This window comes from Physella acuta, unplaced genomic scaffold (assembly GCF_028476545.2).
Source record: "Physella acuta isolate Inbredline_101_S28 unplaced genomic scaffold, ASM2847654v3 ptg000633l, whole genome shotgun sequence".
NCBI classification, from domain to species: domain Eukaryota; kingdom Metazoa; phylum Mollusca; class Gastropoda; family Physidae; genus Physella; species Physella acuta.
In genome coordinates this window covers 33,972-42,822 of record NW_026732152.1, presented here as the reverse complement: position 1 = coordinate 42,822, position 8,851 = coordinate 33,972, and positions in this window count along the sequence as shown.

Below are 8,851 nucleotides of genomic sequence, written 5' to 3'. Positions count from 1 at the left end.
TCATATATTTGTTATTCTTGTTGTTTTTAGCATTAATAAAAAGAATGATGAATTTATTAAAATTCCCAACAGATACACTTAAATGGAGCTCTATTGAATCCAGGGTTCATACTACTCTTTGAAAATGAAATTTCAGACTTTTTTTGGAAAAATTCCAGACTTTATACAGATGTGTTGGTGAATAATTTTTAAAATGATGCAACGTGTACTCTCATTATAATTACTTATATTAAATTGACATTTATTTTAGGCAAGTTAGCTATATTGATATTGAAATTTCTCTAGCCAAATTGACAGAAAATCACTTTTCTAACTATTTTGTTTCCAGCATTAGACATGTAATCTGTTCATAATCTAATTGCTTATGTTTTCAATTAAACTATTAATAAAATGGTATTGCATAATAGTGAGATTTAATTACTTTAAAGAATAATAAATATGTACTACATTAATTTAGGTCTGCTCTGTTGAGTAGCCTAATATAGGCTACTTTTAAGAAAAAATTGGAGCAAAAAAAAAACATTCTGCAGGCTGTAACCACATCATTCACTGTTTATGCTTATAGCTGAGAAACGGGTCTGCAATTTAAAAAATCGCCGGGTCTCCTCTTCCCTCCCCCCCTCCCCCACCCCACAACACACGGTGAAGGGGTCACTGTGAGGTCATAGTAGTCTAGACTTCAGTATGTTTAATACGTTATAACAAGAACTGAGACGTGACTTATACCCCCCACCCTCCTTACCAAGCAGTACCAACTACGCACTTGGGGTCACGGTGAGTTCACACAAAGGACTGATGTTACAAGGAGGGGCGGGGTAGTCCAGCTTTAATCGTCAGCATTAGCAAACATTTCAAACACAGTTTAATGGAAGGTGGATTAAAATTAAAGGGGTCATCCATTTATGACGTACACATGGAGGGGTGAAGAGTCCAAATAAATACTTTAGTGGGGTCCTAGGTGCTTTGACCACACGTGCTTTGACCATAGGGGGTTTGACCATAGGGGGTTTGACCACAGCGGAGCTTTGACCATAGGGGGTTTGACCACAGCGAGGCTTTGGCCATAGCGGTGCTTTGACCATAGGGGATTTGGCCATGCGGACGTCCACAAGTATACTTAACATGAAGTGCTTACATTTTAAAACAAACATAAATCATGCCTGTAAATAAAAAGTAAAAAAAAAAAAAAGACGACTGTGCTCGTGTTTTAAAAACCATCACAGCGTGTAAACAAAACACGGTATTTATATCTACCCTAAAGATTATTGCAAGAATGTGTCGTCAAACTTTCTTAATCCCTCCTCTCGACTTTCCGGAGTCTGGCGTCATTTATAGACGACTCCTAAATAAAATAGTACCTCTTTGGTAAGCGACCGCTGAAGCAAACAAAAATATAGGTATGAACCCAGGAGGCCTTGCGACTTATTAATCTTATAAATACTAAGATTAATTACCACATCCAACGAAAGTGTACGCGAGTGGAGAGGGGTCGGGGTCTAAAATCCGAAAATTATTTGGACTTCATAAATGGATGACCCTTACAGACTGATAAATTATATCTAAACTACCGCTCACACACCTTCCCCATAATTTTTTGTTATGACTGCGTGCTTGCAAACTCAAACAATGAAAAATAGCGGGTAAAATAGAGAGCCTAACAATTCTGAGGGTAATCATTTCATTAAATGACAATTTTAAATACTCGTAACATATTCACACGGTCAGTCGCGCCACAAAATATCTCTTCCTTCCCCGTCCCCTCCTCTCCCAATGACGTAGTAACTAGGAATCCGGTTTTTTTCTGCGAACAAGCGACAACGTCACAATACAGTGTAGACCGCGCAAAAGCGCGGGAAAAAAATGGAGTAAATTCACTTTAAAATAGTAATTTTTTTTTTAAGTTGGAAAATATGGACTTAGTGTAAAAGTTGTTTTTTCTAAAACTGAATTCCGGACTTTTCCAGACTTTAAAAAAATCCAGCCAAAAAACTAGCGATTTTCCAGACTTTTTAAAGTCTTGAATACATTTATCTAAATTCCAGACTTTCCAGACTGCGTACCAACCCTGTGAATTACTGCATCTCAGATAAAAATCAAGTCGCATAATGCAGTAAGGTTGGGCATACTATTTTTAATAGTGTTTTGGAGATAATGCTTGCAAAAACAAACATAAGTTTTAACAGAAGCCACACCATTATTTATACTCTTAGAATAGCCTTTCAACAATGACAGCTATTGATTTTTTTCCCACCAAACAAGAAACGGTCGTAGGGTCGCTGTGTGTGAGTTCAAATTAGTTTAAAAACCAGTAGGACTACAGTGCATACGTCATAGACTGAACAAATCTACCCCCCCCCCCCCCCCGAATATATGCCGCATTAAACACCCACCTCTAATGGAAGTAAAGGCGGTTGGGCAAAGTGCTGACCACCTTCCCTAAGGGGTCGTCCATAAATGACGTCACACTCGTAGGGGGGAGGCGGGGGTCCGTAATTTTTTGACGGTGTGTGATGAGGGGGAGGGGGGGGGGGGGGGTCAGATGGTGTGACGTAGCTTTTTTGCATTATAAAAAAGCAATGTTAGAAAACGAGTTTTAGCCGTTATTTCGCGTTTAAGAAAACGGTTTTAATAATTGTAATAGGAATTGATCAAAATATCGATGTTTTAGAAAAATCCAACAGCAATTTCGATGGGGGTTGAAGGCTGAGGTGTGACGTCATTTTAGGGGGGTCTGGCTTTTTGTGACGACGTGTGACAGAGGGGAGGGGGGAGGTAAATATCGTCAAAAAAGCGTGACGTCATTTATCGATGATCCCTAAATATGCCGAGGTCAAGAAACATATGAACTCTACTTCATCAGCCCAATGGATCGTTAGGTCTAAAGAGGATTCTTTACTTTTACTTTAAATTTGAAAGGGGTAGTCTAATCCTCATAACGGTTTTGCAAGGATTTAAAAATAAATTTGAGATTCCGAAATAAACGGGAAATGGTAGAAGGGGTAGCTAACATTAGCAGTTAACGTAGCGAAGATGAATTAAAAAATACAGGTAGATAAGGGAATTAAGGGTAAGAAACCTGGCTTGGACGATGTACATTTCAAAATTATAGAACGGTACAGGAATAATACTTTTTACTATTTTAACTAAAAAAAAAACGAATTATGAAAAATTCGGAAATTCGCCATAAGTCTGAAATTCACATTCGTGATTTGCGCACGATCGAAAGCTTGTATTATCTAGATCAATCATGTTGTGAATTAGTAAATACATTGCATTTATGTATCACTTAATTTAATCCGTCCATGCTTATGATAAGATGTATTATTCTTATCCAACAATCCGGTCAACTAATTCATCCGCCATCGTCAAAATCCATCCAGCAAATTACAATATATTCATAATATGTATCCATCCGCTATCCGCCAACCACATCAGAGGCGTAGCGACCCTTCCCGGCAACCGGGGACAAACTTTCGATTTGCAACCCCCTCAAACTTTCAATTTGTTTTTCCAACCCATTTTGGCACCCCTAAGGTCGACGCCCGGGGACATATGGTCCCCCCCCCCCCGCAACGCCTCTGAACCACATTGACATACCCATTCAATCTATTAATTTATCCCGTCTACCTAACCCATAAGTCGTACGCATCAACTCAAAATCAAATCAATCAAATGTAGCTTTATTACTAGTTCATCAATTTAATAGTATATTTTCTTGACTTCCCAAAAGCAGCAATGAATTATCTGGAATAATAATTCTATATCTTCCATAATTTTAATATCCACAATTCTGTTATACAAAACAAAAATTAAAGGATAATATAATAAAAAAGGTTAACACGAATCTTACTTAACAGAGGTGGGGTGGGGACGGCGATAAATAAGAGCTAGATTCTGATTGGTGATCTATTTGTCGCGCGAGTCGATTTACCTGAATCAAACTAATTACCGAAACAATTTAAAAAAAACAACCACCGAGTCGGTTTTAAATTAGATCTAGTAAACTATTTGTTGATTTTTTTAAAGATCTCTATGTATAATTTAATATCCAGCAAGGGGAGTATTTAAGTACTAGGTATATCAATATCTAGGAAAATAAGCGTGTAAAAACACATTTTACAAAAAAAAAAACAGAAAAAAAAAAACAAACACTACAACAGTGCAAGTCAGTGGCGTAGTGAGGTCGGGTGTCACCCGGTGAGGCGCTTAATGGTGTCACCCCCCCCCCCCCCCCCAGAGGCGTAGCGACTCTTCCCGGGAACAAACTTTCAATTTTTTATTTGCACCCCCCCCCCCCCTCAAACTTTTGATTTGCACCCCACCCCCCTAAATGTTTTAAGAAGATTCTATAGTGTAGAGAGAAAAATTAGTTTGCTTTAACGTTTGAGTATGATGATCACTGCAGTATTTATTTCAATCATTTTCCCATTACCAACAACTATTGAAAAGTATGGGAAGGTGCTAAAGTACTATTCTCTGTGCTCGACGGATTATGTTAATAATTAGTAAGTCGCAAAGCCTCCTCGGGTTCAAGGCCTATTTCTGTTTACTTACCAAAGTGGTCCTATTTTTATTAGGGGTCGTCCATAAAAAAAAACGAAACACTCCAGAGGGGAGGTTCGGACTTTGTAAAATGTGTGTGGGGGGGGGGGATACAGAAAGCGTGACGATATGCTTATGCAATAATGTAACTAACTGAATTGAAGCCGTTACTTCACTTTGGTAAAGAAATGTGTGTGTATGGCCTACTTTTATATTAAAAAAAAAATAAAATCAATTTACACCTACTCAACGGTGGCCGTAAAAACAGCAGTTTTTGTTGTGTGTGTGAAAAAATAAAAAAGTCATTGAGAAGGGCGGTAGGCTGAGGTTTCGTCATATTTAGGTGTTGGGTCCTTGCTATGGAGACGATGGGTTTTTTTTGCGTTGGAGGGGGGAGGGGTAAAAAATATTTAACAATCTTTTTTATTTGGATGACTAAAGTGTAGTTATAAATACTGTGCTTTATTTACACGTTAATTCGGATTTCTTTTAAAAATACAAGCACTGTCGTCATTTACATGCTAGCTGGATACAAGTTATATGTTTGGTTTAAAAGGTACTTAAACGTTAAATTCAACATGTGAATATCAACGTGGACCTACCCTAATTGTTTATCAATTACGGTATTAGGTGAACTTTGTATAACCATTTTTAGTTAAGGTATCATGACACAATAAGATAAAAACCAATAGTATGTTTATTTCAACATATCCCGTAATTGTACAACTGCTGGGAGGGACCGTGCACATATTACACACACATACACGTCAAGGGCGTAGAATGGTTTTCGATGTATCGAAATATCGAGGTATTGGTTAAGTAAACAGTGCCTAATATTAACATAGGGTAGTGTATGTACGCTGTTTTTGCTTCTTTTCCCTTTTAAAACATGCATGTGACACTAACGCGATTAGAACGCCTACACACATTGTTGGGGTACAAATCAGCAACACAAGCAGAATAACTTCGCAATGTTACTTTACGTAACCTTCGGCACAAAAATGCCACTAAAAGATAAATCATTTTTAACATTTTAGTTTTGATTTTAGTAATAAAAATCAGTTAGCGTGTAAATATTATAACCACCAGTGTTGAATTACAAAGCAACTGTCTATTCACAGAAAATGTATTATTTTACACGTTATTGTTTTTTTACGGTATTTTACGGTATTTTACGGTATTAGCTAGACCACATCATTGCATGTAATTGTAAACAACTGTTAGTGAAATGGCAGGGCAAGAAAGGAATAGTGATGATGACGGTGAGAACGAGCCCTCGAATAACGAAGAAATAGAAGAAAACATTGGAGTTCGATTACTATCTCCATGGGAAGATATCAGGGCTACACTGCTGATATTCCTTTTGGCAATCGTTCTCTTCTTACACACAGTGTATGACATAGTAACCTCGGAAATTGTGCAAAATACAAATCTGTGTTTTATTTTGTACTATATTGTTTGGCAACGGATAACCAATGGCACGAACAGGGAAAGCTCAATAATTTGTCAGGAAACAGATGGATCTATCAATGATATCCATGCTCATCCAAATGCGACACAAGAGCTAGGCCTTCCTCAGCAGGAAGAGAACATAGGAATACCACAGGCATCAAACCCAAATCGAATGCTGCCGCCTCATCAGCCACGATATTACCATTCGCAAGAAGAACAATACTCTGGCATGAGAAGTATACGCCTAAAACAGAACGCCCAAAGAGATCTGAGTGCTGCAAGAGGTGCATCAACACCAGTGGCCCTGCAGACAACACGAAGAAACCAGTCAGCTAACCATCTAAATGCTCCATTCCCATTAAGAGAAACTCAGGTAAGGATTTTTTAGAATTTATACAGATCTAACAGGGTGATCTCAATTTAGAGGTAAACGTGCACCTAAAGCAGATTTTCACCTGTTTCTACGGGAAGACAGAGGTGATTGTCCTAACCTCTTAGGAAAAAAGCCAATAGGTGGATCATTTGAACAGCCTGGTGGACCCATGAGTTCACTGGATTACCCTATCTGGTGTAGGCTATTTGTAACAGTAATCCACAAAGCTCATTTGTAATCAATAAAAAGTTAACTTTAAGATACGACAGGCTATGGGCCAGGACTCTTGTTTCAAAGCCCTCAATACATAAATAGATTATGTGGTCAGCACTATACCTAAGTGCTTTCACTTTCCCTAACTAGACACCCATTAGAGCTGGGTGGACTCAGAGACCTTACATGACAAGGGAACTGACGTCTAAACAAGTAGACCATGTCCATCTAATTGTGGTAGGTTGTTTGCTTACATAGTACCTGGCAAGCTCCACTTGTGCCAGTAATCAAACTTTTTTTATTTATTTTAGAATCAGGCGCAACTGAAGACCAATGACAAAAATGGAAAACAAAGTGAGAAATATACATAGCTATAATCTATCAGCTACTCTATGGTTAGATAAGGACAAAAACTCTTGAAGTAAAAAAATACTACCTAACTGCAGAGCACTATTTTTATAGGTAGCCTATGTAGCTAAATAAAAAAAATATATTTGCTTACAAAAAGTTTTGCAAAGATTTGAAACATCTTTTCATAAAAAATAGTTCAATCAAGAGCAGACAGTTTAAATTATTTTTAAAATGTGTATATCACATTCACATCATATAAAAGAGCTTAAGAAAATTAAGAAATAAGTTTATTGGTTAAAATTATTAAGCAATACCAAGATATATCATTACCAATGGTTGGATGGATTAATACAGTTATACCATTAGTTTTTTTTTAACATGTAATTTTGTTTTTAGCTCAATAATTGTGTGCTTCCAAAAATATCATGTAGAACATGTTCATTTCAAAGAAGCAGTGGCAACTATATTTTAAAATACAGGTTAAAACTGAACTGTTTAATATCATACATGTAGAAAGTGGAGCATACTATTCATTTCTGCAAGTAACTTTGGAACAGTAAAAAAAAAATATGTATTGAAGTGATTATAATGTGAAAAGTTAGAATTAAAATGTCTGAAAAAAAAAAATTAAATTTATATTTTTATTTTTATTTTCAATAAGGCAAAGTTAGTGTTGTTGTGAGACAAGCTCCAGCATCTGAACACCATCGCCCGGGTCTGAATTTAAGCTTTAATGACAATAGGAGGACCCTCTACTTTAACAAAGAAGGTAAAAATTTCTTTTCAAGCTTGCATTTCTTAAGTATATTGTTTCTTCCCTTGCCTATAAATTCATTGGACATTGTAGTCAGATTACACTGTGTCAGACTGCTATCCAAAAGTCTCAAGTTCGGATTCCGGACTTGAGTCAGTAAGGATGTACTCTAAGTCCACACAGCTCAGATTAGTATCTCAATCTGACTCTCGTCAGAAAGGCAGCTGGGCATAATGCTGACCACACTATCCCTTCATATGCCAAGGTCAAAAAAAAGGGTGAAATCTTCTACCAAGAGGTTAAAAAGGGTAACTTAAAACATTTTGTAGGTATATTATCTTAATTAGCCTTACACTTAAAGCATATTTTAAATATTACAATGAAAAATATAATGTTCTAGATCAATAATCATATGGTCAAAGTGATGAAAGGAGAGTTATATTGATGGGGATATTTTAAAGGATTAATATTAATAAGAACCTGTTTATCTGTTTAATTATCTAGTGTGCCTGATAAGTACATATTTAGTTTAATAATTGACAAAGTGACAAGTAATTTAAATTATTCTAAATGTATAGCATGTAATGACCATTTTTTTTTTCATTCTTAATAGCACAACAGATAACCACTCGTGATGCAAGACAACCAGGTCAAGCTAGTGATGAAGGACAAACAGCTACTGATGTTGGAATGACAACCACTGTTAATGCAAGTCAACGGCACTTAACTGCAACAGGACAGTTAGCTCCTGATGAAGGACTGGCAGCCACCGAAGTAGGAATGGCAGCCACTGAAGTAGGAATGGCAGCCACTGAAGTAGGAATGGCAACCACCAATGTAGGAATAGCAGCCAGTGATGTAGGACTGACAGCCCTTAGTGTAGGACTGACAGCCCCTGATGTAGGACTGACAGCCCCTGATGTAGGACTGACAGCCACTGAAGTAGGAATGGCAGCCACTGAAGTAGGAATGGCAACCACCAATGTAGGAATAGCAGCCAGTGATGTAGGACTGACAGCCCTTAGTGTAGGACTGACAACCCCTAGTGTAGGACTGACAGCCCCTAGTGCAGGACTGACAGCCCCTAGTGTAGGACTGACAGCCACTGAAGTAGGACTGACAGCCCCTAGAGTAGGACTGACAGCCCCTAGTGTAGGACTGACAGC